This window comes from Crocodylus siamensis, chromosome 2, assembly GCF_052110815.1.
Source record: "Crocodylus siamensis isolate JL-2025a chromosome 2, ASM5211081v1, whole genome shotgun sequence".
Classification (NCBI taxonomy): Eukaryota; Metazoa; Chordata; order Crocodylia; family Crocodylidae; genus Crocodylus; species Crocodylus siamensis.
The window spans coordinates 265,295,075-265,310,258 of record NC_143396.1 but is presented as its reverse complement, the minus strand read 5'-3'; positions in this window follow the sequence as shown (position 1 = coordinate 265,310,258).

The window sequence follows — 15,184 nt, the reverse complement described above, 5'->3', positions numbered from 1 at the left end:
CAAATGTTTTTTATATTGCAGTGGCCTCATGGGAAGAACAAGGCTCTAGATGCTGAGAGGCTAATCAAAGAACCGTTAGTTATTTTGTGCATTGTGAAATGGAACATGGCATTGTTATTCATATAAATCACTAGGGGAAACTTCAGCAAAGGAACAATAGCTGGCTTCTCCATTAGCACAGCCCAGTGCAGTGATAGATGTGCAGTTCCCTATCCGCTTTAATGATTTCTTTTCCCTTTATTAGTTTTCCTGCTTCCCAATCTCATTGTTACATAAGTTATCAGAGCGCATCACTAGGAAAAGGTGGTAAAAGTAACTTTCCTAACAAAACAGCCACTCTTTTGAAATGTTAAAGGGAGGCAAGCTAATAAACTTGTTTGTGTTATCTGCTCAGAGGGGGATTCAACTCTTCCCTTCTTTCCCTCCACCCACTAGTCAGTGCTACTTAGGGTTCTAACCCAAATGTGGTTTGTCTGGTACCCATCCTGTTGATGGGAGGGAATGCAGAGGACCAAAGATCCACTGTGAGAGAGTCACACCATAATGCCTGAAAGGTCAGCTGAGTTGAGCAGATGATCCTGTTCAAGGCCAGTTGTGAATCCTGAGCAAAATCCATGCCAGACTTTTTTTCCTTGCTTCAAATTTGCTGAGTTAATTCTGTGCATATAAGCATGAATCACTATAGAGATCAACTGCTACAGCCATGGATACTTTTGTAGATGGCCAAGGCAAAATTCTTACTTAGCTGCTGCCTAGCCTTGGGGGTGGCTAAAATGTGCATGAGGCCTACATTTCCAGCAATTAAACTCTATAGGCACCTACATATCTGGTCCTGAGCATGCACAGTACTACCTAAACCTTAACAGGGCTGACCAACTGGGTGCCCAGCTCACACCTAATCAGGCCTGGAAGCTCTGTCTCTTTATAACAGACTACCATAGTCAGAAGCAGAACAGAAAAGCTATGGCACAGCAGTAAAAAAGATTGAGGTATATTGTGTACCCAAACAAAATGAATATAATTTCTACATGAGATAGAATGTGAGACAACAGAGGAGTTTGTCAAAGACCTCAGACTGCTGAGCCAGACATGCAACTTTGGAGATTTAAGAGTCCATGATCAGAGACCAAATAATATTGTGTATAAGGTGTCAGGGACTCGAACCCCAATGTTCCAGGTTCGTTGTCTGACCGCAAGAGACAGGCAACACCAGCAAGGTCTTATCTCAAAGCTCTTTATTGAAGCATGCATACAACAACAAAGAGCAGCCTGTCTCCTCCAAGAACCAGCCCTCCTTGATAATAAGTAAGCAAGTTTATATAGACAGTTTTGCATCACAGGTTCTACACTTAATTGGCTCAACCTCTATGGTTAGTTAAAAACTTCTAGTGCGCATGACACGATACGCGCACAGGTGGGAATTTCCCACTGTAAAAGAAAGCAAGATATCAGGTTAGTGTGAGAACTTCTAATTAGTTCAAACCGGCTTTTGGCTATATGCTTGTTTTGAAATGTTAAGTGATAGGGAGGAGGACAGCATCTTTGATTGTTTCAGCTGTGTCTTTGAAGCACTAAGTCTGCTTTGTAGATAACTTTTACACTTATTATCTATGGTCTTGTTAGTTAATTTTTACAGCTACACAATAATAGGCTTTGAGCAGTTCTTACACATAAGCATCTTCCTTATCATCAAACATGCAACTTTCTTTTTAGCACTGTTACTTATGCTAGTGGGTTCAAGGTAGGTTCAGTTTGTACCATCCCTATTTATCAACTCACATTCCAAATGTCATCCTGCATACAGAGAGCTTCATGATTATCCTGTTTGTGGCCTCTCAGCAGTATTTTTCTTTGTTGGCTTTTGAGCCTGCTCTCAAACATCATATATATCAAAGGGATACAACCCTCAGGAAAAGACTGCTAGAGGATCCTGAGCTTAATTTGGGAATGGCAGTTAAAATGTGCCAAGCAGCTGAAATAACAAATACCAGGCTGCAGAAGCAAAAAGAAAAAGCAGAAGAAGCTGAGCTAGGCAGGATTACAAGACTGCAAAAACCCAAGGCAACACACAAACAATACAGAAATGAGGGTTTCGCTATGAAGCAGGAAAAAAGAAGCCAAAGAGAATTGCTTGAAGAAACAATGTTCAGCTGCAGATGCTGTGGGGGTTACCAGAAACCCATGCAATGCCCTGCATTTGGTATGTGCTTCAGCAGATGTAAAAGATTCAATCACTTTGCAAGAGTTTCCAGAAAGGAGCAGAATGCAACACACAAGAAACAGCAGGTGCATGCATTATGCAACAAGGTGACCCCAGCACCCTTTCCTGCCTGGAGCAGGGGGTCGGACCCGATGATCTACCAGGTCCCTTCTGACTCTAGAAATCTATGAAGGTAAAGGAAGAATTCCTCACTGGCAGAATGCAAAAAGTTTTTCTCCTGAGGACTGGGCAATCACCCCAGACATCATAGAATCATAGAAGTAGAGTCAGAAGGGACCTTGTAGATCTTCAAGTCCGACCCCTCTCCTGGGCGGGAGAAAAGACTGGACTCAAATGAGTCCAGCCAGGTAGTCATCAAACCTCTTCTTAAAGATCCCCAGGGTAGGAGCCAGCACCACTTCCCTAGGAAGTTGGTTCCAGCTCCTAGCCACCCTGTGAAGTAGTTCTTGCGGATGTCTAATCTAAACCTACTCTCCAATAATTTGTGTCCATTATTCCTTGTTATGCCAGGGGGTGCTAGGGGAAACAGTGTCTCCCCTAAACCCTTCTGGTCCCCCCAGTGAGTTTATAGACGGTCACCAGGTCCCCCCTCAGCCTTCTCTTGTGAAGGCTGAACAGGTTTAGGTCCCGCAGTCTTTCAATGTAGGGTCTGCCCTGTAGTCCCCGGATCATGCGGGTGGCCCTCCTCTGGACCCTTTCAATGTTGTCCACATCCCTCCTGAAATGGGGCGCACAGAACTGGACGCAGTACTCCAGCTGTGGCCTGACCAGTGTTGCATAGAGGGGGAGGATCACCTCCCTGGCTCTACTTGAGATGCACCTGTGGATGCACGACAAGGTGCGGTTAGCCCTGCCAACCATGACCTCGCATTGTCGGCCCATGTTCATCTTGGAGTCAATAATGACTCCAAGATCCCTTTCTGCCTCCGTGCTCTCAAGAAGGGAGTTTCCCATTCTATAAGTGTGCTGCTGGTTTCTACTGCCTAAGTGCAGCACCCTGCACTTGTCAGTATTGAAACGCATCCTGTTTATGTCAGCCCACTCCTGTAACCTATCCAGATCTTGCTGCAGTCTTTCCCTCCCTACTAGCATGCTCACCTCACCCCAAATTTTGGTTTCATCAGTGAATTTAAACAGGTTGCATTTCACCCAGTCGTCCAAATTGCTGATGAAGAAATTGAACAGTGCAGGCTCAAGGACCGAGCCCTGGGGGACTCTGCTGCCCACTTCCCCCCAGGCTGAATATGACCCGTCCACCACCACCTTCTGAGTACAACCCTTGAGCCAATCTGCAATCCATCTGACTGTGTAGGCATCCATGCACACATCAGTGGATTAACAGTAATTTTTGAATTAGATATAGGGCACAGGTCAGTGTCAACCAGAATACATTATTTTAAAAAAACAACAAAAAACCTTGTGTACTATGAGAATAAGAATGTGAGATATAGAGCATATCATGGGAACATGATAGCCAAAGATAGATCCTTGAGATTGTGTCTGGATCCTAAGCAAATGAACAGGTGCATCAAAAGGGGGCATTTTTCCATTCCCACCAGGGAAGAGGTTTTTGGCAATGTGGCAGAAAATGAATATTACTTCATTCTGGATGCCTCTTCTGGGTTTCAGCAAGTTCCTCTAGAAAAGAATAGCACCAGATTATGTACCTTCAATATGTCCTTTGGAAGGTATTGCTTTTGTAGGTTTCCTTTTGGACTGTGTTCTGCTTCTGAAGCACTTTCTGTAAAGGTGCAACAAATTTTTGAAGGTCTTGATGGAACTATAGTTAATATTGATGTATTAGTTTGGGGAAATACTGTGGAAAAATATGACCTGAGACTAAAATGGCACATAAGAGCTTGTAGAGCAGGTTTGAAACTGAGCAAACAAAAATGCTAATTCAGGGTCAAAGAAATAACATCTGGGAGAGAAACTCTTTGAGAAAGGGGTGCAAATTGATCCTGCAAGGGCTAAAGATATTACAAACATACCATACCCTACAGATAAGGAAGGAGTGGGATGGAGCGCAGGTGGGTGGGTACGGAGCACTACCATCCCATGCCACTGCTTCACAGGAGCAGGGCCAGATGCAGGGGAAGAAGCTTGCACGCGGCGGCCACCACCACCATCCAGCACCCCACGATGCTACTCTGTGTGCAGCTGCCACCCCCTCTGCTCCATGACCTTCTGCTACTGCCCCCATACCTCCCTGCTCCTTGACCAGCCACTGGGGGTACACTGCTCAAAAAAGGTTGAAAAGCCCTGCCTTAGATCACTCCTACAAAAGAATGCTCAATGGACATGGGAACGTGAACACGCAGCTAAATTTAAAAACTTGAAGGGAAAAAAAATAATGAAAGTTCTGGTACTAAAATCGGATGACTCTGAAAGACCCATTAAATCGTCACCAGATGCTTCTAAAGAAATCATTGCAGCAACATTGCTTCAAAAACATGGGGATAGCTGGAGACCAGTAGCATATGCATCTAGGGCACTTGCTAAGTCACGGTGTCTGTATGCATGAATTGAGATAGAAAGGTTAGCTTTGTCTATGGCCATAAGAAGTTTCTCATATCCCTCTATGGGAAGCTTGTGATAGCTGAGCCGATCAGAAACCTTGCGGAACTATAGGAAAGAATGGATTATCAGACATGCCACCCAGATTACAGAGACGTTTCTTTCAACTACAAATGTATGATCTAGATATATAGTACATGCCAGGAAAACATCTGCTTATTGCAGATGCATTGTCCAGAGCTCATAATGCAATGGAAAGTGACACCATTCCAGACTCAGACATGGTACATGTTAATCTAATTAAAAGGAATTCCTGTCACAGATAAAATGTGGTCACTAATATCAGAAGCTATTGCTCAGGACATCACATTGCAAAAAGTGATAACAGCTATTTGTGCTGGTTGGCCTGGAAAACATATAACTAGTCCCTTCTCTTAGTTCAAGGAAGAGCTGTCAGTACTGAATGGCATTTTGTTCAAGGCTCATGATTTGTTGTTCCAGCGGTACTAAAAAAAAAGACATGTTCAACACAATACATGAGGGGCATCTGGGCACTGAAAACTTGCAAAAGTAGAGCAAGGGTGCTCTATATTGGCCCAACATAAATAATGACATGGAAGATGCTGTAAAGGCTTGTACAATGTGCCTGAAGTACAGATCAGTACAAAGAAAAGAGCCCACGATGGTCATGGAGGAGCCTGTAGCTCCATGGTATTAAGTGGGCATTGACATATTTATGCATGCAAAGGAAAAATTATGTATTAGTGCTGGATTATTATTCTCACTATCCTGAAATTGCATTGCTCAAAACAGCAAACCATGTCATAACTTGTATGAAATAAATTTTTCCTAGACATGGGGTTCCACAAATTGTGAGAACAGACAACAGACCTCAATTCAACTGTCTTGACTTCAAAGAGTGCAAATAAATATGGATTCCATCACAAAACTTGAAGTCCTAAATAACCACAATCCAATGATCTGGTGGAAAATGGAGTACAAATAATGAAGACATTGTTTTAAAAAGCTACAGATTCATACACTGATGTTTACTGGTCACTCTTAAATTACAGGGGAGCACCCATGAAACATGGACTGTCCCCAGCAGAAATGCTGTTTAACAGGAAACTCAAAACCAGGCTGCCAAATCTTGTGGAAGACGCTTATCAGAATGAAAAGCAAGACATGAAAACATTAAAAAAATTGACAAACTCAAACAAAAAAGGTACTATGACAGGGATTACAGGGAGTTACCACAACTGCACAACAAAGGTACATGCTTCTTTCAGGTGGCCAATTGTGGAAACAAAAAGCATTAATTTCCTATCAAGCTTCCAGATCCTATAAAGTAGCCACATTGGAAGGAGAGGTGTTAAGGAACAGATGACACCTGCAGCTCATAAGGGGGAGAAAAGAAGCAGCATCATGAAATTCACCAAAGGAAAGGGAGTGAACATCAAAGCAACAAGAAATGACAGAGGAGATTGAAAATGACAGAAGTAGAGACATCTAAACAAGGAAACTGAACAAGAACTAAACAACTGAGGATCGAGAATGCAGAGAAATTGAGAAGATCACTTAGAGCGAAAAGCTAACACAAAGACTAATAGATACCTGTTAAAATGTGCTTCTAACTAATTGCCAATGTTGGTATTATATGGGAATATGTTACTGTAAAGGGGAAAGATGTGTGGATACCTTTTAAGAGTGTTATGTATAAGCTGTTATTGCAGGAGGAAACAGGAGACCAGAGAGCTACGAAGGCTATCTAAATAAACAAGCTTTATCATTTTATAAGTTTAACTCCTTGGTTTTTTGAGACTAACACAACGGTCTCCCACAAAATTCTTGCAAGCAAGCTAAGGAAGTATTGGTTGGATGAATGGACCATATAGTGGAAAGATAACTGACTAGATCATGGGGCTTAAAGGGTAGCAATATGTGGCTTGAGGTCTAGTTGGCAGCTGGCATCAAGTAGAGTGTCCCAGGGGTCTGTCCTGAGGCCAGTTTTGTGCAATATCTTCATCAATGTTCTGGAAGACGGGATAGAGTGCTGCCTCAGCAAATTTACAGATAACACCAAGCTAGGGTAAATAGTAGATATGCTGGAGGGTAGGCTAGGATTCAGAAAGCCATAGACAAATTGGAGGATTGGACCAAAACAAATCTCACGAGGTTCAATAAGGACAAGTGCAAAGTCCTGCATGTAGGATGGAACAATCCCATACACCAGAAAGGGTAGAGACCAACTGGCTAAGCAGCAGCTCTGCTGAAAAGGACCTGGGGGTTACAGTGGGCAATAAGCTGAATATGAACCAAGTGTGCCCTTGTTGCCAAGAAGGCTAACAGTGTGTTGGGCTGCATTAGGAGTGTTGCCAGCAGATCAAGCAAAATGATTCTTCCCCTCTATTTGGCACTGGTGAGGCCACATCTGAAGTACTATGTCCAGTTTTGGGCCCCCCCGCTATAGAAAGGATATGGACAAATTGGGGATAGTTTAGCAGAGGGCAACAAAGATGGTTATGGGGATGGGGCACATGATTTATGAATAGAGGCTGAGGAAACTAGGCTTATTTAGTCTGGAGAAGAGAAAACTCAGGGGATTTAATAGCGGCTTTCAATTACCTGAAGGGTGGTTTGAAAGAGGATGGAGCTAGACTGTTCTCAGTGGTGGCAGGTGACAGAACAAGTAGCAATAGTCTCAAGTTGCAGAAAGGGAAGTTTAAGTTGGATATGAGGAAACCTTCCTTATATGGAGGGTAGTAAAGCACTGGAACAGGTTACCCAGAGAGGTTGTAGAATCCTCCATCCTTTGAGGTTTTTAAGACCTGCTTAGACAAAGCCTTGGCTGGGATGATCTAGTCAGGGATGATTCTGCTTTGATTGGGGGGCTGGACTAGATGGCCTTCTACAGTCTCTTCCAACCCTAATTTTTCTATGATTCTAATACATCAGGGTATGAAAAATTACACACCTCTACCTGCAGGACCTCATTTAGGGCATGCCTACTGCATTGGGAGCTGTACAAAATGTAGTGGCTAAATAAGCAAACATCCACTTTTATCCAATAAACTCAGTGGCTAGAGCACTCACCTAGGATATGAAACTAAATACCCAGGTTCAGTTCATTCATCTGGCTGAGAAGAGCTGAACCTGCTTCTCCCAGGTCAGTGCTCTAACCAGCGAACTATAGGGTATATTTTTGACATGTAATAATTAAATATTCATGGGTGCAGAGAGAGCATGTATGATTGTTAAGTATTCAGTGGAGCAAGGGACTGACTCGGGTTTTCTCTTTTCCAAGTGAAAGTTGCGATTACTAGATTGTCTCTCATGGCAGCCAGAGACTGCCAGTCATGAGTGTCCTCCCTCTCTGACCCAATTAATGTTTAATTATACCATGCAAAATAAAACAGCTGCAACAGAAGAGATTATGGGGGCCCTACCCCAGAATACCAAATTCATCCACCTGGGAGGTGTTGGTTTAAAATCCCCCCAGGCAATGACCCTAAGTGTTCCAGAGCCTGGCTGTGTCCACTCAGCACTGAGCTATTGGATTCAGCCCTTTCTCACACAACACTGGGGGCTTAAGACACCTAAATCCAAGAGGGAGATTAGGGCTCTGAAACCTCCTTGGAAACAGACACTGCCCTCCGGTCCAAAGTAAGTTAGCTAGTCTGGGAGAGGGACAGGTTGGCTCTCTTTCTCAGCTTGCCAGCTTTAGTGGATCCCATTTGTAAGGGCTTCAGGGCTTTATCAGACCTTATGCTGTAAGCCAAACAAATGTTAATCAGTTAAGTGCTGTTTTGCTTAGTGGAACAGTCACAGATTAAGGCAAAAAAACCCGCTCTGATTGCTCCTCACCTGCCCAGCTGTGACTTGTCACTAGAGCTTGGTGAGCAGGAGCAGGACAAGGAGCTAGGGCAGAATCAGGTAAAATACATCCCGCAGGCCAGATCTGGCCCATCAGGCAATTTTCATCTGACCCGTGGGTGCCCACCAAGTAATTGTACCCCACCCAGCCCATGCACTTCAGTCCCACCCCCACACATATGAGGCCCCGAGCCCCAGCCAGCATGCACAACTTCTGGGCAGGGCCACTGCTGCAGCCATGAGGGGACCTGCTCAGCTCTTCTGGCTTCTGACGGCTCCTCCTCATCTCTCTGCTGCATCGCTCACTCTGGGCACCAGGTAGGGAAGCTGCAGCTGAGCAGGAACGCAGACCATCGGGCTGCCAGGAGTGCAGAGCCTGGGGCCCATGATCAGTAGGGTGATAGGAGCACAGAGCTCGTGTGGGCAGGGTGCGGGTGCTGGCGGGGTTTGAGGGAGGGTGGGAGATCTCCCCGCATGACTCCCCAGTGGTGCAAGCACAGCCCCTGCTGCCAGCAGCAGCAGGTCACAAGCCCTTGGGGTGCTGGTGGTCTGCACAGGTACAGCTGCCAGGGGGTGGGAATTGAGGGGCACTGTCCCCACTGCTGCTCACTCAGCTCCACTTTCCACAGGAGCAGAACCAGCTGGTTCGAGCAGAGGGAGCACTGCGTCCCTGCCACCGCTTGGACCCGGCTCCACTCCACACAGCAGCAGAGCCAGCCAGTCCGAGTGGTGCCGGGTCCAAGTGGCAGCAGGGACACAGTGCCGAACTCCACCCCCCATCCCCCGCTCAGACCAGCTGCTTCTGCTCCCCTGAGTGAGGCTGGTTGGAGCAATGGTAGTGGGAGGTACCACAAGCCTCCTTTCTCCTGGGATGCTGGAGGACTTCAACTTGAAGATTGCTTCAGATTGAACATAAGGAAAAACTTCTTTACAACTTGAGTGCCTAGGGTCTGGAACAGACTGCCCCTAGGGGTGGTACAGTCATCTACCCTGGAGGTCTTTAAAAATGTCTTGACACACAACTTACTGGGGTCATCTAACCCCAGCAGTCTTTTCTGCCCAAGTTCAGCAGGCCTGAACTCAATGATCTCATGAGGTCCTTTCCAGCTCCTAACATCTATGAATCTATAAATCTATGAAACTTGTGTGGAAAAGCTGTGGAGAGTGGCCATGAGTTAATGGAATAGGAGAAAAATTAAGCAGGTTAGAGACAATCCTGCCCTGGAGTGACGTAACCTTAAACTGAATGATGAGTGCGTTAAGCCACTGTAAAGGTGTTACCATGCAGCCAGTCCAAGTGTTAAGAGCCCCAGAAGCTGCCTAAAGATCCTGTGTAATAAGGCCCTCAGTCTTTCCATGTGTGGTACTAGAAGTCTAGGTGCTTACCTTGGGACTGTGAATTCCACTAAACAGCAAGATGCTTACAGGTGAGGCCCTGCCATGCTCACCAGTACAGTGCCCAAGTCCTTTTGTGGCCCTTGCTATAACTCACTCATGCTCTGTTCCCCGTATTTCTGTTGATTGTTTGGGAATAATAAAAACCCTCATGTTATGTGGGCTGTAACTCAGATATGCTTTATGTTGCCAGGGACTATGTGCTGTCCTAGTGAGGGGGTGGCTGGATCTGCCTCAGCTTCCCCCTGGACTCTCCTGCCACAATTTTGACTGAAAGAAAGAAGATGGTCAGTGTTGTAAGGGGTGAGGAAGCACCACAGACCACCCAGGTGGTGAATTCACACGGTACAGATTTTATTCTGTGCTGGAGGCTACATAGTCACACTCATCTCACTAATTACCTCATTAGCGAGGGAAGTCAATGTAGCTAATAAAATCAGTCTGGGAGCCTGAGACTGCTCCAGGTTTGTTAGGTTAATTTCAGATCAGGTGGACCCTTCCCCACCAATTAACTCATTAGCAGGGCACATTCTCTGCGTGTCTTGAACCAGGAGCTGCCTTTGTTGCTCCTGCCCTGCCAAACAGTACGACTGGCTCTTCTCCCAGCCTTCCCAGTGGTGTGGGTAACTCCATGTTGCCTCTGCTGACCATGTGCTGCTTTGGAGCCCTCCACATCAGGATTCTTCTTGACGCAGAGCCGCGCTCTCCCTCTGGATTCCCCGTAGTGCCTGCGGGTCTAGGGTGAGTACCCTGCTCTCTTACTGGCCACCCGAGTAGTCTCAGGGTATGCCATCCTGCACTCTCCTGGGTTGCCAAACAGGCATCCCTCTCTTTCTTTTCCTTTCTCCCACGATCCTTTCTCCAGTGCTGAAAGGCTATGTTCACTCACTGCTGAATTTATACTGGCCATGGTGAGGTAATTACTCTGACACTCCCCCCCCCCCCCCCCCCCCCCCCCCCTCCCCGCAGTGTGCGATTCACTTCACCTGTGCAAGTTGCCCTCTACAGCTACCCACTCCCGTGGCTAACTTAGTAAAGAGGTTCCTGCCTGAGCCCCCATTACAGTCCTTGATGCACACACCTCAGTGACATCGGTAGGGTTAATACGTATGGATGCAGGTCACAGTGGTGCTAAGGACAATAAATATCCCATCTCTTACAGAAATTACTGTAGGATTTACTGTTTAATTAGAGCAGGCAGGCTCCTGCCATCTAAGGTTCTATCCAAAGAATGGGTATATGCCTACTTCTTTTTAGTTCAGTAATAAAACTCCCATTATTAGCCCAATTACAACTATGCTGTTGCTTTCACTGTACTATACCCGTGATTTTGGTGACCAATAAGAGGAAACTTTCCATATTAAGAGCACTAGATAAAGGAGCCATTGGCCAACATCTTAGCTCCATCTTCTTGAAACAGGCTGTGTCAGTTTGGATTCCCTTTATCCTTTACAGTGAGAGCACTGTTTAGCTTCTGAGTATGGCTCATTAAAATTATAATTTTTTTTTCCAATTACTTTTATCCATATTGATTTGAATAGATTTTGGAGTAGTCTTAATTGTGATGAGACTGCTAGGACAGTGTTTTTCTCCCTGGCAATGATAAGCCTCTGGAGTAAGGACAGCAAACAACTTACATGCTGCCAAATAGCATGAAAGGGAAATCCTTATTCCCTCCCTACGACTTGGGTAATGGATCAAATCCTAGTCACTTTACTTGGACAGCTGTAACTACTGAGTTCAAAGAAGGCAAGAAAGGTTTGTTCCAGTATGGGTCCCTTCCACATTCCCTTAAACTTTGTTCAATTGCTTTTTAAATTAGTTCATCATAATAAAAGTGAATTTCTGGCACCAAGATTAATCTAAAAGCCTTTCTACAGACTGTGGGTAAGCATTTTATAAGCAAAAACCACCACTTAATGCAACTCAAGTTGCACATTTAAATGTGCGAGAGTCAAAAGAAAAGTTCTGGCTCTCACAGCATTATTCATGCCTCCATATTTTACTTTAATATTCTGCATGTGCAACATAGATGAGCTATGTAGGTGGAAAGCCTGAGAGGCGATTTTTGTCTGAGAACTCATTAGTATTTCAAAACGCTGCATATGTACATAGTCTATGGGTGAGCTACAGCCAGTTACATAGGTGTGACAAACAATGAAATCACCTTACCAGACAGAACAAGGTCCCAGCATGAACTCAGCCAGGCAGCGGCATGGGACAGCAGGGCTCCTGGGAGACCCTGTGATACAGGCCTCCTCTCTGGAGGCAACCATTTTGGAAAGGGGACAATGGCTTCCCAGAGGTTGTGTGATAAGGGAAGATGAAGCCCGCTCTGGAGGCAGCCAGCTTGGGGAAAGGGAGAGCCATGAGAGACTGAAGGAGAGCTTGGGCATGGCATCCCATCCTCAGATCTGGGAAAGCCTGATGAAAGTGCAGGCTGCACTGTGGGCTGGGGGGTTAGGAAGCCCAGCCCCAGTGCCTCTCTTGCTCCTTCCCCCCCTGAAGCCATGCCTGAGCTGATTGGAGGAGCACCTGGCCCTTCTGGAGATGCCCCAGCGAGAACAACTCTTCTCCAAGCCCGTGTGGCATGGGGTGCACTAGAGGAGAGGGGGACTGGAGAGAGATTGATGCAGCTCCTGCAAGCTCTGGTGGGAGGCAGAGCTAAGGGACATTCGGCAGGGCCCTGGTGAGAGAGTTAAGACCCAAGGGAGGGGGCAAACTTTGACTACCTAGGAAGCGGGGATGGGGTGGGGTGGGGGTGTGCAGGTGTGGGCAGCAGAGATTGCCAGAGCTGCAGCCCAGATCCTGCTCCCTGCATGTTAGGAGACAAAGGTCTGGGCAGAGTAAGCTATCTTGCAGGAATTTCAGCAAGGGAGCACCTGCCTGCCTCACAGCCACTCCTGGAGCACGCCTCGTGAGATCCTCACAGCAAGGACCCACTCAGCTCCCACAGGAGGGCCACAGAAGCAGTTCCACCTTCCTGGGCATGCTGTTGCAGATTCAGCTGCGAGATCAGCCATGGGGGAACCTCCTGCCCAGTCAGCAGGACTGGTTGCTGGGGTGGGGTGTGCACCCTCTGACTAAAGCAGCACCAGTCACCCATGAGGCTACCCATGTACACACATCATCCAATGCCATCATAGTGTGCAACATTATTGACTGAGGGTGTGAATAAGTCTGACAGTTTATCAGTTGTGTATTAATTAGTTTCCTTTTCTTTAACCCTTTGTAAATAAAGCGTACATAGTTGTAAATTGTGTGGTGTCTAATCGAAAGTTTAGGGACACTAGATGCCTTCCTGTAAGGAGAACCTCCCTCACTCCAGGTGGGCGGGTGGTTCCAGGCTGTGGGCCCCTCCAGGCATCCGGAGTCGGGTTGTAACTTTGTGGGTAGCCCCACGGCCAGGGGTACATATATAACTATATGGGTAATTGTTGAAGTCAGTCTTACTGGTTCTGGGATTGTTTATTTTTAAGAAGTAAACACATTATTAAGCACATGCTTAAACTTAAGAAAATCTTTGCTTGCATTGTTGAATTTGGGTACAGAGAGGCTGAGCACTTTTCTCTCCCAGTGAAATCAATGGGAGATGCAGGGGCCTATCAGATGCTCCTCACTAGTCATACATTTCCACTCTAATAGTACATTAATAGGGTACATTCCCTGGATACATTTCATTTTCTAGAAAGGCCATAAATAACTTCTCATTCAACTGGTTAAAGTATAGTATGGCCCCAGAGCTCTGATCTCAGGACAAACTCAAATGAGAACAAACAAAAACACTGCGGATGCAATGTTAGGATCCTAAGTGAGCCCATTTATTCACTGAAGTGGACTATCGTAGCAGCTGTCTGGCAGTTTCTATGCATCTCTTAGTAATAAAAATGAAAGATCATATTTTGCACTTGTTTAGCAATTTTCATCTGTGAATCTCACAAGTGTTTTAGATATGGGGAAACTGAAACCCAGAAAAGTGATTTTGGAATTCTTTTTGTAGATTTGGAGTGACAAGTTGGGGAATGGCATGCAACTCCCTGACCACTTAGTGACTGTTCCTTCTAATTATGGGGAAAAAGGTGGAAGTAAAACATGTTTTCTTTTTATAGGACAGCTGAGCTCTCCAAATCTTCTTCAAAAGGACCTGCATCAGAGCTTGTACAAACATTTTCAAATATGCAGGATCAGAGAGAGTATGTACCAGAAGTTGGAATTCCAATTGAAACTATTAATACAGACTGGCTTGAGCTGGAGGGTTTAAGCCCAACTTTTCTGAAACTTCAGGAGGTGGGTGAAGATGGGGATCCAATTCTGGACCCCAGGTACTTGTTCAAGTCCATCTTTTAAAAAGGTCAGAAAAATCAAATAGGTTAATAGGACTGAGTTAGTTATTATCAGCATCCAAAACTGGGATATTTATGTGATGGATCTAAACACAAGCAGCCTCTATCTGGTTGTCTTCCAGCTGTTCAGGGAAGAAAGATGTTGAACAGCTTCCACTGATAAACTTGGGGGGCAATAGCTATTACAAACTGTGAAAGACATAACCAGACTCAGAGTGATATACTGCAACATCCTCATGGTGTTCAGGATTTGGATAACATGTGAAGGGAACTGTGAAAAATTTAAGCAGCCAAAATGTGCAGCAGGTTGAATGTTACTGCTTTATTCATCATGCAGTGGCTAGCTAAGAACTCATTTGCTTTTATATCTCTAGCACAACATACTTCATTACAAGTCTGTTCATAGGCCTTTTTCAAGCTATAGATTCACAAGGAGTCAGCACAGTTCAAGGGAGTTGTAAAGGCCACCATTAGTCAACAGAGCTATAATTATCATGATTACTTTCTCTAGAAATTCATTAGGAATCAAATTATGATATTACCCTGGTTTTTAACAGAAGCCCTGGAAGCTTTAAATTACTGAAAGAAAATGTTAATTATGATCTGTACCTAATGAAACTGTACCATAATCCGGATTTAAACAGCCATTTCTGTATTTGTTTGAGATCATTTACAGTACATAGCTCCTTCTGGGAGCAGTTAACAGGAACTTCTGGTTTTGACTAATGCTTTGAACTGTGAGGTTTTTTCTTTTTGTCAGCTGTTAATTAAAGAAAAAAAATGGCAAAATTTAACAAGTGGAAACTACTAAAGCCCCAGTCCACAGCAGGATCTA